A 17,500-nucleotide genomic window follows, 5' to 3' on the forward strand; every position below is an offset into this window, starting at 1 on the left:
GGCCGTTAGCGACGAAAGCAGCAATACGCAGGATTTGCCCAAGCAGCGAGTTACACGTTCCTCCAAGAAACAGGAGGAGAACACGAGGATCTCGACCTCCGGGGTTTTTTTTGTCACTCAATTCAAGTCGTTTTTTGCCTCTTTTTTCATATTTGCAGGTTTTGATCTTTTTGTTTTGTACCACGCTGTTGTTCAAACGAGTCCTTGAGTTCAGCCGCGTCCACGTCATGTGGTTTTTATTGGTCTTACCGGGCCATCGGCATCGGCACCGCTCCCGTCAGTGGACGACCTCTTTGTTTCTCCATCTACAATAGAGTGGCGCTGGAGGCCGGATGGATGCGCTGGGATTGGATCCCTCGCCAGCGGGCGCCGCGTTCGCTGTTCAGCTCCAACGGGGTTGAACTCACACCCCCCTGACCGGTGCCACACCCTTTTCTCTCTGCTGCATCCTGAACCAAGGGACTGTTTGGAATAACATGTCCCATACTGACTTTGCTGGTTCCACGCAAATCTCCAAACCAGAAGGCGTCTTCTGCTATTCTGCTCCTTGGCGGAATATTCATATTTTGGTGTTTGGTCAAATATTAGTACACACACGGTGACAAGAGATTAAAATGTCAAATAACTTTGGAAATAAAACTTGAAACGTGGATTTGCATTGGATTGGACGAATCCTGTTTTAATCAGTCTATAACCAATCTGTCACCAATACATTTGTGGAATATCTCGGATCCTGGTGTAGGTTCCGTGGCGCGCCTTCCCCTTCACGGCGTCTTTCTGCCTTGAAAAATAATTTCCTGTTTCCCAAACCTTCCAAACCTTATCAGTTGGCTCCTTATCTTCTCCGCTGGATGGAAGCTCTGACGCCCTGTCCTGCGGCGGATCAGATGTTTGGACGGTTTCACGGCAAAGTTGCCGCCCGAAGAGAGAGCGACAAGACAAGATCGATATGAACACACGCGGAGGTGGAGGTGGAGGTGGCGGTGGAGAACACGCTGCCGCTCCCTTGCGCAGCCACAGCCCCACCTGCTGCGGGCGGAGTCTATTGCTTTTCTGCCCGAATGTCTGCAGAGACGCTGTCTGAGGTGGCGGCGTCCCTGTGTTAAATATCACCAGATAACTTCTACAGAACAGCGTCTTCCTTCAGGTCAGAATCACAGTCTGTTTATTTGCTTGAGTTCGTTTTCATTCACCAGGAATTTATTTTGGTAAAGGTGCGAGCAGCCCTCAAACAAACTAAACATATCACAACATAGAGAATAAACAGAATGTGCTGTTTGTGTTGGATACGTTAAAAGGCTGCGTGGCAGTGGGTACAAATACAAATATATTGGAGATATTTTTGTGCAGGAGGAATAATGTAAACAATAATGGACCTGGATCAGAACGGATCCTTCTCGTGCCACGAAGAAACCGACCTGAAGGCAGCCGGCTGCACTGGCAGCTGGGTGCAAATCCTAATTTCTGTGTCGTTTCCAACGTCGACTTACATGGACCGAGCGGCTGAAACAGTTCTCTGGGCCGCCTCTAGGGGGCCTCTAGGGGGCCTCACATTTCAGCCCGTCTGTTCGGGTCCCCTGCCGGGGAACGGCAGGGTTGTTGGGTGGGGGTGTTAGTCCTGCGGTGCCCATCGCTGGATACAAGCAATATTTGTAAATGTCAGCATTGGAGGGGGATGCGACGCTGCCATTTGACCCACCGCAGCGCCGCATGGAGGTGGGAGCCACGGCCGCATGGAGGTGGGAGCCACTGCCGCATGGAGGGGGGAGCCGCGGCCGCATGGAGGGGGGAGCCGCGGCCGCATGGAGGGGGGAGCCGCGGCCGCATGGAGGGGGGGAGGCACCGCTGCATTCAGGGGGGAGGCAGCGATGGCCGTCATGCTGCCACATCAGCCCCACGCAAACATCCATCTATCCATCCATACATCATCCATCTATCCATCATCCATCCATCCATCATCCAACCATCCATCATCCAACCATCCATCATCCTTCCATCCCTGTGTGTCCAGCACAGAGACATTTTTCATTTGAACCACAACTCTTGTGCGTGTGTGTGTGTGTGTGTGTGTGTGTGTGTGTGTGTGTGTGTGTGTGTGTGTGTGTGTGTGTGTGTGTGTGTGTGTGTGAATCATTAATCCGAATAAGTTAGCGGCCGTTACTGTGTTTCACGGTGGACGCCGCGGCGCTACCTGCTCTCCGCCCGCTGCAAATTAAATATAATCAGCCGTCATATCGTTGGTGATTGGCATTAATTTAGTGTAATTAAGGATTCTGCTGCAACCGCCAGTCACTTCCTGCTTCACAAGGTCAGATAAACGGTTTGATGCTTTCTGACCTTCACGATATCTAATTCATCCAATCAGAACACATTAGTGTGTGTGTGTGTGTGTGTGTGTGTGTGTGTGTATGGTGTGTGAGAGAGTGGGTGAGTTTAGTTTCGGTAAATATCAGTAGAGATGGTCTGTGTTTTCTCCATCCATCGTGTGGCATTTGCTAATTTGATGCATTTGCGTGTTTACTCTAAAAAACGAGTTTATTTATTCATTTTATTCCCATTTTTGGCCTTTAAGTTCGACAGCGATCCAGACCCTGACACCACCAGCAGCTTTTCACTTGGTTTGTTTTCTGTCCATTTGACCGACATGAGAAAAGGATCTATCGGTCATAAAGATTGTGAATTTCTGTACAAGTTCTACAAATATTCGGGTCCTCACCCAGTCTCATGCACCTGCACTGCCACTTCAGTCCACGGGGGGCGCCAATGTCACTGAACATCCAAAACTAGGTGGGTTGGTTCGATCCCTGGCTCCTCCTCCTCCTGAGCAAGTTCAAGTTCAAGTTCAAGTTCAAGAGATTATTTGTCACATACATATACAATACATACGGTCATACATATATGCAGTGAAATGTCATGACACCCGGTGATTACGCACAATGAGCTCTATAAGCTCTAAAAATACTAAAAAATACCAAAATGTGCGTAATCGACACAAGATGCTCGTGCAGGCAGCCGCAAAGCACCTACTGTACCACTGAACCTCTCCTGATGCTGCGTCCATCAGTGTGTGAATAATTGAAAGTGGCTTTGGAGAAAAGCATCTGATCAATGATGATGTATCAGATGAGATGAAGATGAGATGAAGATGAGGATCGGGGTGAGATGAAGATGAGATGAGATGAAGATGAGATGAGATGAAGATGAGGATAGGGATGAGATGAAGATGGGATGAAATGAAGATGAAATGAAGATGAGATGAGATGAGATGAAGATGAGGATAGGGATGAGATGAAGATGAGATGATGATGAGATGAGATGAAGATGAGATGATGTGAAGATGAGATGAGATGATGATGAAGATTAGATGAGATGAGTGAAGATAAAGATGATATGAAGATGAAGATGGAGATGAGATGAATATGAAGATGGGAATTAGATGATGATGAAGATGGGATGAGGTGAAGATGAAATGAGATGAAGTTGAGATTAGATGAGAATGAGGATGAAGATGAAGTTGGAGATGAAGATGAGGATAGGGATGAGATGAGAATTAGATGAAGATGAAGATAGAGATGAGATGTTGATGAAGATGAAGATGAGATGAAGACAAAGATGAGGTGAGATGAAGATGGAGATGAGATGAGATGAAGATGAAGATGAGATGAAGATGGAGATGAGATGAAGATGCAGATGAAGATGAGATGAAGATGAGATGAAGATGAGGATAGGGATGAGATGAAGATTAAGATGTAGATGCGATGAAGATGAGATGAAGATGGAGATGACATGAAGATGCAGATGAAGATGGAGATGACATGAAGATGCAGATGAAGATGAAGATGAGATGGAGATGAGGATAGGGATGAGATGAAGATGAAGATGAGATGAGATGAAGATTAAGATAGAGATGTGATGAAGATAAAGATTGAGATGCGATGAGAATGAAGATGAAGATCGAGATGAGATGAAGATGAAGATGGAGTTGAGATGAGCAGCCGCCACATGGAGGCACATACAAACACAGCAGCCCTTGATACCACCACTACCACAATAACCATAATGAATGGATCCTCTCAGCTGCTGTCACACAATCACAGACATTTAAAGAGCAGAGGTTTGTTGCCAGCAGGCCGCTGCTGTGAGGACACCATGATAGATTCAGTGTTTCATGGATTTCTATATTTCGACCGTCTGTATCATCTATTTCAACACAGGAAATAGGTCAGATAATACCGTTGCCATTTTGATCACTTTGACCTTGAAACTTGAAGGACTTACTCGTCGGGGCAGGTATATGAACAATAAATAATAACAAACATCAGGTACTGACTGTACACATTTGTCCTTCTAAAGCGCATTTAAACAATAAATAATATTAAAATAAACAATCAAATCTAAATATGATTGACAATATAAAATTTAACATAAAATAACTACTGTACATTTTTGGCCTGTTGCTAAGGTACTGGGTATTGCTGGTATATAAACAATAAAATAATATTTGAATTAACAAACACCAGATTGTGTATATTTGTACTAGTGCTCAGGGTGCTGGTCCATAAATGATGAATGATATCTAAATTTGATATTTGCGACGCTTAACGACAGCACGGTAGTGTTTCCGACAGGCGTCTCTTCCGGGATTATTTGGAAGAGGGAACTGGGAAGTAAAGTGAACGATAATGATTTCCAGCGTGTTCGCCGTTTACACTTTTAATCGTAGTGATTTATGAAGGGCTGCTGCTGCTGCTGCTGCTGCTGCTGCTGCTGCTGCTGCTGCTGCTGATCTCAAACACATCACTTACCTTCCTGCAAGTTGTAGCGTCAGCTTGAAGCCACTTCATTATTTATCTCTCGCCTTTTCAGCGCCGCCTTTCCTCTTTTTACTCAGATATTTGTCCATTTTGACCGACTGAGTGATGAATCCACCTGTTTACGTACTCCTGTTGCTTTCTGGGATTTGGGGGGGTTGGGGGTGCGTGTCAGGTTTTGCATAATGTTCTGCTCAGGCGGCCCACAGAGCGACTAGACGCCGGGATTTGTCCCGGTACTCCCGACTATGGTCCGACTATGCCTATAGGGATCAATAAAGACATTGTTCTTCACTGTACCTTTGGATGGCCGTCACTTCCTGTGCAGCAGTATTACTTCCTGTCAGTGTGCTCTCCAGTACACGACAAATCAGAAGGATCTCACCATTTCCCTGTTTTACTTGTGGTTTTATTTGTAAAGTTAATGGTTGGTTTGTTGACAGTGTTTGTTCTAAACCCGCTTTCACAAAACAGTCCTTCCTTAAAATAATACACACAATTCATTCATATAAATGTAAAGAAATTTATTGACGGTGAATATGGTGATAACCAACTTGATGTAATCATTTTTTAAACAAAACTTTTTAAGAGTTTCTTTTAAACCCACTTCCAATAACGATAGATTGTCGGAAACAGAAATTTGTGGAGATTGTTGAAAATTGAAAATCTTATCAGGAACTTGAGGAGGAGGGGCGGGGCTTATTATAGAAAGAGGGGTGGGGCCTATCACAGAAGGGCTGAGCTTAACCACAAACCGTTTCCAACTCTCCGTAAGAAATGAATGAGTTGTTGGCTGTTGTTGTCCTTTGTCCAATTCAGTGTAGAGCTGAATTAAAGTTCTGGAGCAGCAGCAGAACCTTGAACCCGAGACATTGTGCAGCGCTTCAGAGTCTTCTGTGCCGAGGTGGAGAAGAGGCTCCGGGATCCGAACCCCACTCCCAACACCTCCCCTAGTCCCAGAGCTGTCAGTCTCCGTATCACGCTCCCCCAGCCCGCCATCCATTATGAACGCTGCCGTGGCAGACCCCACCGGCCCGCGCGCCGCTTCCTCTCCGAGCCACCGCTCAAGTGTGACGTGATGCATTGTCTCGGTGTTTTGCTGCTTTTCAAAATTAATTGGGGTTTTATCTCCCTGGAAGATAAAGGAGAGGAGCCTGCAAGGCACATAATAGAAAATAAATAATGTTAAAGTGGAGAGGGGTCCATTCACACAGAACAATCCAGAGCCTCGTGTTTCCCCTGCAGGACAACAATAGGACGGAGGGTAAACCTCTGGAGCTGCCGCTGAGTGGTTCACAGGGTTTCTGTTGATGGAACCATGTCACGTCATGGAAATATCTCGCGTCATGGAACCAGGGTCACATCATGGAACGAAGGTCGCGTCATGGAACCAGGACGCGCCACATCGCGCTATGGAACCAGGGTCGCATCACGTCATGGAACCAGGGTCACGTCGAGTCATGGAACCAGGGTCACGTCATGGAACCAGGGTCGCATCATGGAACCAGGGTTGCGTCATGGAATCAGGATTGCGTCATGAAACTAGGGTCGCATCGGGTCATGGAACCGGGGTCGAGTCATGGAACCAGGGTTGCGTCATACAACCAGGATCCCATCATGGAACCAGGGTTGTGTCATGGAACCAGGGTCGTGTCATGGAACCAGGGTCGCGTCATCGAACAATGTTGCATCATGGAACCAGGGTCATGGCATGGAATCATGTCGTGTCATGGTACCAGGGTCACGTCATGGAACCAGGGTCGCATCGGGTCCTGGAACCGGGGTCGAGTCATGGAACCAGGGTTGCGTCATACAACCAGGATCCCATCATGGAACCAGGGTTGTGTCATGGAACCAGGGTCGCGTCATGGAACCAGGGTCACGTCATGGAACAATGTTGCATCATGGAACCAGGGTCATGTCATGGAATCATGTCGTGTCATGGTACCAGGGTCACGTCATGGAACCAGGGTCGAATCATGGAACCAGGTTAACGTCATGGAACCAGGGTCGCATCATGGTACCAGGGTCACATCATGAAACCAGGGTCGCATCATGGAACCAGGCTCAGGTCATGGAACTAGGGCCGTGTCATTGAACCATATTGCGTCACGGAACCAGGGTTGCGTCATGGAACAATGTCGCTTCATGGAATCAGGGTCGCGTTGCATCATGGAACCAGAGTCCCGTCATGGAACCAGGGTCGCATCATGGAATCATGTCACGTAATGGAACCAGGGTCGAGTCATGGAACCAGGGTTTGTCATGGAACTAGGGTCGCATCTAGGAACCAGTGTCGCATCTTGGAACTAGGGTCGCCTCATGGAACCAGGGTCGCGTTGTAGAACCAGTGTTGTATCATGGAACCAGGGTCATGTCATGGAACCACGGTCACATCATGAAACCAGAGTCACTTTGTTGTTAATCGAGAATTGTACATGTACTTCCAGAAAATGTTAATTAACATGCATCATCGTCCTTTAAGAGTGATTTCTTAAGGGCTCTATCAATTGGCACAGCAATATTATACAACGCAGGGTCATAGTGATCTACACCAAAACAGCCAGCAGACGGATCTGCATACGCTATTTAGAATGTTGTATGAAAAATGATTTGTCTTGTTGGCAATTCTGTTATTGCAGTATAATCTGTTCCGACAGCATTATCCTTTATTCGACCAGACTTTTTCACATCCTGATAAAGACAAGTTCCTTTCATCAAAACATCGTCAAAGTCATTTTGTGTCCATGTGCAAACGTCTTGTTTTTAAGAACTGCTGTTAAACTGATAGCAGCACACTGCTTGTTCCTGGAGTCTCCAAACTGTGAATCATCCTGATGAAATGAGCCTCTTAACACCTATATGTATGGGGAATCAACACTGATATTTAAAGGCTTCTCATCTACATTAACATTTTCTTCGATATCATTTCAATATTTATTTTTGTTCTTTTTTTAAGTGGTTATTTCCAGCGCTTTTTCAATTTTTGTTTCATAGGTTCTTTCAGGGTTTTTTGAATTCCGCTCAGTAATTTATTTTAGAACAGTGTGACTGACCTCTAAGGCTGGATGTTTGGGCAATTGCTTCTTTATTGCCTTAAACCTTTGGCTATTTTTTGGCATCTGGAACATGAATAAACACAAAATTTGCAATTGTTTTATATCACAAACATAATAAATACATGTTGTTTTCAATTTGTACTTTATTGCACTTCTTGTGCTAACAAGAAGCAATTCAAGAACACAGTTAAATAGATTATTTGCCTGTAATGCAATACAGACAACATTTATTGGACATTAATATTAATTTGCAATTTGACTTATTATGGAAGGGCTTGTCAGCATTTAACGCCTTCTCCATTTTCAACAGAAGCCCGCTATGTTTAGCTGTAGGAAGCTGCATGTAGATTGAATGTCTTTAAAACAAGCGTCCATGTTTGCCTGTAAAGCAGACTTTCTCATTGTTAAAACTCACATGTTGTCTGTGGAAATAGAGCTGCACTCTGAGTGATGTAAGCGTGACCGGTGCCGTGTCCGGCAACAATGACGCGGTGACGTCGTTCTGTGATTATTTATAGTTTTCTGTGTCCAAGTTTTCCGGTGCGTTCCGAGTCCATGAAACGCATCATGGACTCCTACAGTTTGTATGTTAAGACTTCCTGGAACCCCACAAAGTACGGAGGGACATGGCGCTGCATCCTTCACCGATTAGATGTGAACGGAATAACTTAATTTACAAAAAGAGCAAATCTCAATGGAAAGGCCGCGCCCACATGGAGCAGGTAAGATGACACACAGACACCTACACACACAGTGTGTAACCAGTGCAGAGCCACGGAGTCGACACTACGCAGCTCGCACCATGTGAACGGACGTTCGGCGCCACGACCTGCACATTTATAAGGAATTGGACGACGATGTCACAAAGCGTCTTACTCCACAAACTCATCCCGCTCCGCGACTAAAACACAAGTTTTACAACCTTGGTGTGTAGGTGATGCACGGACGTTTGGCTGGTCACACTGGTCAAATTTCATCTTTTTTTACAGATGAAATGTGTTTTATTTTCACTAAATTATGCTCCGAATGTGGATTGATTTGGATAAAACTTGAACCACGAGATGTCTGAGACGTCCCGGTTCTAACGACACCTCAACCGTGTCCGTAGCTGCAGAGGTTGTTCTTTTCCTGACACTTTTAGCCTGAAAAAAAGGAGAATAAATACAGGACGCACCCCTAATAAAAAAAAAAAAAATAATAATAATAATAATAATAATAAATAAATAAATAAATAACCAAACAAATTAATTAATTAATAAACAAATAAATAAAGAAATAAATAATGAACTGAATGAAAATAAGTAAAATAATAATAATAATAATAACAATAATAATAATAATCATCATCATAATATAAATAAGTAAAATAATAATAATAATAATAATAATAATAATAATAATAATAATAATAATAATAATAATAAACTGAATGAAAATAAAGAGGCAAATCATAATTTATAATGAAGTGTAGCTCCTTTTATTGCATTGTGGCTTTTCTCCCTCTCCTCCCTCCCTCTCTCTCTCTCAGTCCACTGTCATCTTCTGTTTGCTCGGATTACAGTATAAGGTCTGACATCTCATACATACACACACACACACACACACACACACCAGGTTGCTGTGTGTGTGGTTGTGACATGTGTCTCTGTCTCTGTCCTCGTTGTCACGGTGACGCTGAAGTGTCTCCGCTTCACAGTGTTTGAACAGACGCTGCAGCCGCAACTGATTGGAAATGAGGAGACAAACAGAGGTCTGGGAGATGGGAGGACAGACAGGTGGACAGACAAACAGACAGGAGGACAGACAGGTGGACGGACAGAAGGACGACAGACGGGTGGACATACAGACAGGATGACAGACAGACAGGGGACCTAAAGCTGTGGATGGAGAACAGGTTTTGTTCTGTTCTTCAGACGCCTTCAGCTGCTGCAGGACAATGGAGGGGTGCTCTTCAGTCCTCCCTCTCTCCCTCTGTCTATTCTCTCTCTCCGTCTCTCTCTCTCTCCCTGTCTCCCTCTATCTCTCTCTCTCTCTTTCTCTCTCTCTCTCTCCCCCCGTCTCTCTTTCTGCTAAAAGCAGCTGTTGCTCTTTAAGGGTTAATTTTCCTTCTTTTTTTCCTCTTTGTTTCAGCGAATCAGAAAAGAGGGAAAGAGGGAAAAAGGTTGTGAGTCCAAATCCAAAATGGCAGCAATGTTCAGGGTGTGGAAGCAGAGGATGTAAAACAAGGTGATGTTTAATAATGAACACTGTTCAATAATCAATACTCAATAATTTATCATCAATAATCAAAGACAGTGAAGTTCTTCACGTCTCTATCCGCCATTTTGGATCTGTAAACCTCAAGTTCATGGGGGGTTGGGGGTGTCTCTTCGAAGCCCCCCTGCCCCCGCCCTTCAGCCTATGAGCCAGGCATCCCTCCTCCAGCATTCACTGGGGGCAACATGTGGAGGCGTTGCCATGGCAACCTCTGGATGTGACATGTGCGGTGGACGGCGGCTCCTGAGCCTGAATATTGGGTGTGGGGGTGGAGACTCAGACTAAGTGATCTCCAGACACCCACCCCCCCCCACCACCCCCACCCGTACCCCCACCCCCGCTCCGCCCCCGCCCCCGCCCCTCGCTGGCTCCCCCTCTGAAAGGATTCTCCGCTGCACATTCTTCCAAAGCTGCAGAATGGAGCGACATCCTCCTTCACTCTGCGCCTCCTGCTCCTTTAGAGCAGACGCAGCCCTTGGCTGCACGGGACCCCGCATGCACAGGGACCCCGCATGCACAGGGACCCCGCATGCACAGGGACCCCGCATGCACAGGGACCCCGCATGCGCAGGGACCCCGCATGCACAGCGGCTCCGCATGCACAGGGACCTCGCATGCGCAGGGATCCCACATGCATGGGACCCCACATGCACAGGGACCCCGCATGCACGGCACCCCACATGCACGGGACCCCGCCTGCATGGGACCTAGCATGCACAGGTCCCCACATCCCATTGGACCCTGCAGACCCTGCAGGGGACCCCATATGAGACCCTGCATGCATGGGACCCTGCACGGGGACCTCCATGAGACCCCACAGACCCTGTGTGCGTGGGACCCCGCGGACTCCACACAGGACCCCCAATTGGACACCACCTGGGACCGCGCGCAGGACCCAGCATGCATGCGGCCCCTCATGCGACCCCTAATGCGGAGGGACTTTGGGGCGTTGGGAGCCTCTCGCACTCCTCGCTCTCTGGAATACCGTGCGTCTTGTGCTCTGCAGCATGAGCGGCGTCACCAGGGATCCAGGTGAATATCTTTATATACATCATATATGTATATATTTTATATATAATATTTATTGTATTATATCTATTATATTATACTATATATATTATAACGTTCTGCCGAATGTTGGGCTGCTGCTACGTGTGTACGGCACCTCCTGGAAACTTAGATGAGGGAGGAGGGGTGTGTGTGTGTGTGTGTGTGTGTGCGTGTGTGCTTAAATATATTGTTCTTAATTATTTTATTGAAATTAAAATAAAGGAAAAAACACATTTATTCAGAGCATATTTTTATCTGTTTATTAAAAAATATCAGAAACCCTGCTTCCAACGTGTTCCCTCGCAGCGTGGACGACGGGAGGGAAAGTTTAGTCTCGGATCCTCTGGAAACTCAGCGTCTGTTTTAATATTTATATTGTTTCTGCCTAATCTATTTATTTTGCATAATATGTTTAAAATGTAAAGCAAGTGACATGATTTGAATTGAAAGCTGCATCGTGACGCCAAAATGATTCTGTTTTATTCTATTCTCTCAGATCTAGGTAATTGTTGACTGAAAATTACATTTTTATACAATTGTACATATAAATACAGTATATATAAAAGTTGTTTATGTGTACTTTATTATATGTATGTACATATATACATATATACTTATCTCCTTACAAGATACTTTATTTCTTCATTATCTTTATTATCAAAGCAAATATTTTTATTTATTTTTTTAATCCATAAATAACCAACAGTGAACCATTTACAAATATTAAATATATAATAAGTTCTAAGCCGCTCTAATTAAAATCAGAATTGGATTTGCTTGAATTTAGTGTTTATCTTTAGCTGAAGGATTTAGAAACGCTCCGTTAACATATAAATGGATTTATTTTTCCTCAACAAGCTTTCAATTCGTTCTTCTCTCGTTCAAACAGCTTTTGAACCAAATCAGAGTTTGAGAATATTAAAATATTAAATTATGGATGTGTTGTTATTTTTCTTTAGTTTTGTTTTTTGGAGGTTCAGAGCATCTGGCCTCCATCTGATGGAGGTTTTGTGAAGGTGGTAAAAGGCTGAGCAGCGGCCCCCACGGTCCCCAGGGTCCACACCCCCAGTCCCCCGGCCTCGTGGGCCCCAGCTTCCCCACCCCCGGTCCCCCGGCCTCGCCGGCCCCGTGGACCCGTGGTCCCCGTGGGCCCTGTGACCCCTGTTGTCCCCATGACCTGTGGCCCTCCAGACCCCCAGACCCCCAATGGTCCCTAATTCACACATCTGCTGTGCGACACATGTATTTGGGAATATAAAATATTAATTTTAATATTTGAATTATTTACAATTTTAAATAATAACAAAATAGTAATAAAGACGAACCCAAATTCTATCGCTTTGATTCAGCTGGTGGTGAAGACTTTAAAGATGCTGAAACGACACCGTGGATTTATTCACTTGTTCATATTTAATATTCTGCTCAAATTAATATTGAGGCAAGAATGAGAAATCAAATAGAGGAATAACAAGAATAATCATATTAACAATTATTATTATTATGATAATAATCTTTGTCGTAATAATAATAAATAATCAAATTTACAGTCAAAGGCAGATAAAAAAGTAAGAATTAAAATGAATTATTTGTCGGTTTTCAGTCGAGTCTCGATTAGTTTAGAGATTAATGTTCGATTTTTATTATTAACAAACACAATGAGCAAAGGGGAGGGAGAGGGGAAACCTCTCTCTCTCTCCTTCTTTCCTCTCTCTCTCTCTGTCTTTGAATCCTAAATCCTCCTGCGTCTCATCCAGATGGTTTTATATTTTTGGTTTTATTTCTTGCTTGTTTCTGGGACTGAAACTGGGAGAAGAACCGAGGCTGGGAAGGAGTGGGAGTGGGGTGGGGTGGGGGGGGGGGGGGTAGGACTGGAGGAGTGGGAGTGGGGGGGGGGGTTGAGTGGGAGTGGGGGAGTGGGGATGGAGAGTGGGGAAGGGGAGTGGGGGAGTGGGAGTGGGAGCGGGAGTGGGGGAGTGGGAGTGGGAGCGGGAGTGGGGGAGTGGGAGTGGGAGTGGGGGAGTGGGAGTGGGAGCGGGAGTGGGGGAGTGGGGGAGTGGGAGTGGGAGTGGGAGTGGGGGAGTGGGAGTGGGGGAGTGGGGGAGTGGGAGTGGGAGCAGGAGTGGGGGAGTGGGGGAGTGGGAGTGGGAGCGGGAGTGGGGGAGTGGGAGTGGGGGAGTGGGGGAGTGGGAGTGGGAGTGGGAGCGGGAGTGGGGGAGTGGGAGTGGGGGAGTGGGGGAGTGGGAGTGGGAGTGGGAGTGGGGGAGTGGGGGAGGGGAGCGGGAGTGGGGGAGTGGGGGAGTGGGGGAGGGGAGCGGTAGTGGGGGAGTGCGGGGTTGGGGGAGTAGGAGGGGGGAGTGTGAGCGGGAGCAGTGGGGGTAGGAGGAGGAGTAGTCATGAGAGTGGGAGTTTGAATAGGAGAGTAGGAGTAGGAGGAGGAGTAGGAGTAGGAGTGGGAGTAGTAGTGGGAGTGAGAATAGGAGTGGGAGTGGGAGTAGGAGGAGGAGTAGGAGGAGGAGTAGTAGGAGTAGGAGTGGGAGTAGGAGTAGGAGTGGGAGTGAGAATAGGAGTGGGAGTGGGAGTAGGAGGAGGAGTAGGAGTAGGAGTAGCAGTAGGAGTAGGAGTGAGAATAGGAGTGGGAGTTGGAGTAGGAGGAGGAGTAGGAGTAGGAGAAGTAGTAGGAGTAGGAGTGGGAGTAGGAGTGGGAGTAGGAGTAGGAGTAGGAGTGGGAGTGAGAATAGGAGTGGAAGTGGCAGTAGGAGTAGGAGTAGGAGGAGGAGTAGGAGTAGGAGTAGCAGTAGGAGTAGGAGTGAGAATAGGAGTGGGAGTGGGAGTAGGAGGAGGAGTAGGAGTAGGAGAAGTAGTAGGAGTAGGAGTGGGAGTAGGAGTGGGAGTAGGAGTAGGAGTAGGAGTGGGAGTGAGAATAGGAGTGGGAGTGGGAGTAGGAGTAGGAGTAGGAGTAGGAGTAGGAGGTCGGTCGGCTCAGGTCGTCCTCTGCTGCTGTGGAGCGTCAGTGATTGATCAGTGGATTTATTGATCATCTGGACGTGATGGTCACAGCTTGTTTATGCTGCTACGTGTTAGCCACCATGCTACATGCTTTGTTTGCTTTGAGTAAAGACAGAGTAATGTTTATATCATGATGATGATCATCATCATCATCATCATCTTTATCACCATCATCATCATCATCATCATCATCATCTTTATCACCATCATCATCATCATCATCATCATCATCATCATCATCATCATCATCATCATCAGCAGCAGCAGCATTATAATAATAATAATAATAATTATTATTATTATTATTATTATTATTATTAGTAGTAGTAGTAGTAGTAGTAGTAGTAGTAGTAGTAGTAGTAGTAGTAGTAGTATTGGGTCACTAAGATCGGGGCCATTTTTTAGTCCTGGTTCATCCCTGAGCCTGCACTCACCTCTGATGGACTGAGTTACTGACTCCTCTCCTTCCTCCTTCCTCTCCTTCCTCGCTCTCTCTTCTTCCTCCTTCCCCTCCTTCCTCTCCTTCCTCTCTCTCCTTCCTCTCTTTCCTTCCTCTCTATCCTTCCTCTCTCCTTCCTCTCCTTCATCTCTATCCTTCCTCTCTCTCCTTCCTCTCCTTCCTCTCTCTCCTTCCTCTCCTTCCTCTCTATCCTTCCTCTCTCTCCTTCCTCTCTCTCCTTCCTCCATTTCCTCTCTCTCCTTCCTCTCCTTCCTCTCTCTCCTTCCTCTCCTTCCTCTCTCTCCTTCCTCTCTATCCTTCCTCTCTCTCCTTCTTCTCTCTCCTTCCTCCATTTCCTCTCTCTCCTTCCTCTCCTTCCTCTCTCTCCTTCCTCTCCTTCCTCTCTCTCCTTCCTCTCTATCCTTCCTCTCTCTCCTTCTTCTCTCTCCTTCCTCCATTTCCTCTCTCTCCTTCCTCTCCTTCCTCTCTCTCCTTCCTCTCCTTCCTCTCTCTCCTTCCTCTCCTTCCTCTCTCTCCTTCCTCTCCTTCCTCTCTCTCCTTGCTCTCCTTCCTCTCTCTCTCTTCTCCTCTCTGATTGGCCCAAGCTGCAGACGCTGCAATCATCTGCGCAGATTTAAAGCGGCTTGGATTTGGAATAGAATGAAATGGAATCAATTAACATAAAATAAATTCAAATGCATTATAAAGAGGCGTGGTCGTCCGGTTCCTCCCGGAGGCGAAACGTCGTCTTTCTCAGGGTTTAATTCGGTGGAAACGTCAGGACGTTCACACTGACGACTGGACATGAACCTGCTGCAGAATAACAACACATGCATGTTGAATATTTAACAGCGATGTTCTGAGTTTTACTGTGAAATATTAAGGATGGATGTGGATGGATGCATGGATGGAGGGATGGATGGATGGATGGAGGGATGGATGCATGGATGGATGGATATGGATAGATGGGTGGGTAGGTGGATTGATGGAAGGATGGATGGATGTGGATGGATGGATGGATGTGGATGAATGCATGAATGGATGGATGAATGGGTGGATATGGAGGGATGGATGGGTGGATGGATGTGGAAGGATGGGGATGGATGAATGAATGGGTGGGTGGATGGATGGGTGGAGGGATGGATGTGGATGATGGATGGATAGGTGAATGGGTGGATGGATGGGTGGATGGATGGATGCATGATGGATGGGTGGATGATGGATGGATGGAAGGATGGATGGGTGGATGGATGAATGATGGATGGGTGGATGGATGAATGATGGATGGATGGTGGATGGAGGGATGGTGGATGGATGGGTGGTTGGATGATGGATGGATGGATGGATGGATGGGTGGGTGGCTGGATGGATGGATGGATGGATGGATGGGTGGGTGGTGGATGGATGGATGGGTGGGTGGGTGGGTGGATGGATGGATGGTGGGTGGATGGATGGTGGATGGATGGGTGGATGGGTGGGTGGTTGGATGATGGATGAATGGATGGATGGATGGGTGGTTGGATGGATGGATGGATGGGTGGTCGATGGATGGGTGGGTGGATGGATGGATGGTGGATGGATGGGTGGTTGGATGATGGATGGATGGATGGATGGATGGATGGATGGGTGGGTGGTGGATGGGTGGGTGGGTGGGTGGATGGATGGATGGTGGGTGGATGGATGGTGGATGGATGGATGGTGGGTGGATGGATGGTGGATGGATGGTGGATGGATGGATGGTGGTGGATGGATGGTGGATGGATGGTAAATGGATGGGTGGTTGGATGATGGATGGATGGATGGATGGTGGATGGATGGATGGTGGGTGGATGGATGGATGGTGGATGGATGGATGGTGGATGGATGGATGGTGGATGGGTGGATGGATGGTGGATGGATGGATGGTGGGTGGATGGATGGATGGTGGATGGATGGATGGTGGATGGATGGATGGATGTCATTCAGGAAGAGCAATTAATTTTCAAACGTTCCGATTCAACTGGTTCTTCCTGGTTTTCAATCAAACCCTCATAATATACATAATATGATATTTTCATAATATATAATATGGGATATAATATGTATTATTATTAATATTATTGTTATTATTAGTAGTCCAGTCTGCAGAGATATAACATGTCGGGCGATCTTTTAAAATATTAGGATATTCTGTTTTGCTGTTTTGTCCAAATATTTTGGCCAACGTTTCAATAAAACACTTACCTGACTCTTTCTGTCTTGTCTTTGTTTTTCCACCATTCATCAGCGTCATCCTCATCATCATCATCATTATAATAATAATTATAATCAATCAATTTGCTTTTACCAATTTGTTTTACCAAAAAAACGTGTTTGATTCAAATACATTAAATTCGCAGACTATAATATTAATTATGCATAATACAAAATTAATACATTAATAAATAAAAATAAAATGTGTTACATATACTTTCTAGGAGGAGGTTGTGACGTGGTGGAACAAGACGCTTTGTGACGTCGTCGTCCAAATTGTCAAATACCGTCTGTGCAGATCGGGGCCGACGACAGAAACAGCCGACGACAAAATTGTAACTTGTTTTAGACGTAATGCTCAAATAAAGACGAGCGACAGCGCAAACTGATGCTGCGCTCCATGCGAAACTTCAAAAGCTGTCATTTGTATTATTAGTGTATTTCTGCCTCTAGCTATATTTATTATTATTATTATTATTATTATTATTATTATTATTATTAATAATAATAATAATAATAATAATAATAAAATAGCATTATTGTTGTTTTTATTATTAACAATAATAATAATAATAATTTGAATTATTATTTTTATTGATATTGTTATTATTATTATTAATAATAATAATAATAATAATAATAATAAT

At 45.6% G+C, this 17,500-nt stretch overlaps 1 protein-coding gene across 1 annotated transcript in view; it reads left to right on the forward strand.

The window, feature by feature from the left end:
• The window catches only part of ptprn2 (protein tyrosine phosphatase receptor type N2), a gene marked incomplete at both ends in the record, with an annotated part of 94,928 nt that overhangs the window by 50,417 nt on the left and 27,011 nt on the right, over positions 1 to 17,500 (forward strand). The window lies entirely within an intron of this gene.

Source organism: Zeus faber (genome assembly GCF_960531495.2).
Source record: "Zeus faber genome assembly, chromosome: 19".
Taxonomy (NCBI): domain Eukaryota; kingdom Metazoa; phylum Chordata; class Actinopteri; order Zeiformes; family Zeidae; genus Zeus; species Zeus faber.